Source organism: Mesocricetus auratus, unplaced genomic scaffold (assembly GCF_017639785.1).
Source record: "Mesocricetus auratus isolate SY011 unplaced genomic scaffold, BCM_Maur_2.0 Super-Scaffold_100006, whole genome shotgun sequence".
Classification (NCBI taxonomy): domain Eukaryota; kingdom Metazoa; phylum Chordata; class Mammalia; order Rodentia; family Cricetidae; genus Mesocricetus; species Mesocricetus auratus.
This window is the reverse complement of record NW_024429190.1, coordinates 15,701,467-15,702,403: the sequence shown is the minus strand read 5'-3', so window position 1 is coordinate 15,702,403 and position 937 is coordinate 15,701,467.

Here is a 937-nt window from a genome sequence, read left to right as displayed (position 1 = left end):
TTTATTTTTGGTCTTACACAAAAGGAGGCACTCACTGCATCTCTGCTTAGTGTCCTGGGGACCCACCTCTGAAACTTGATGTGGTAGAAGTATCCTGGTGTCATCTAAGGGAAGAGAATGAACTCTGTTTATTCTGAGAGCTGAGAGCTCTGCAGCATCCTCGGGCAAGGCAGCCACCATGGGGTCTTGGTCGCAGCTGATGAGAACCCACAGAGCTTACTCTCACTTCTTTCCTTGCCAGTTTGGCAACCATACTCCCAGAGCAGTGGTGGTGATCTGCACTCAGGCAGTATCGCCTCTACTCTCTTGGACAGACTAGGCTGTGTGTCCTCAGAACCAAGGGCTCACTCAAAGTGGGCAGTCTCTGGCCTCATTGGCCTGGCCCTGCCTGTAATTGCCTTTTTCTCCTAGGTCCATGGGGGCCCAGCAGCTGGAGCCCTTTTCCAACCTGTCTTCCTGTCTGAGGAGGCAGCATTTGGCGCAGGCCCCGTGGGTGCCTGGAAATATAACCATGGTCCTCAAGGGTGTAAGGCAAGGCCCCTACTGGCAGATTTTCCTGGTGCCCTGTGTAAAGACAGCTAGACTGAGGTGGGACAGCAGTCTTAGGTGTCCACCTTTTCTAGTTCACAAAGCCTCATGCTGAAGCCTGGCTTCTGGGAGAAGACACCACAGAAGCTCATTCAGAGTGATCTGTGGGCTCACTCTCTCCCCATGGCTGCATTCAGTGAGGACAACTTCCAGAAGCCCCTGCATGGGAAGAATGTGAGCAGGGTTAGGAAGTGTGTGTGAAGTTAGGCCGTACTTGTGTCCCTTGATAGTCCTGCTGCATTGGGCTTTCTGACAAACCCATATTCTACCATGTCACAGGACTAGAAGAGCAAGTAAACGAGCAAGTGAGCTCAGAGGGGAAGAAGAAATGCCCAAAGTCACAGTGCAG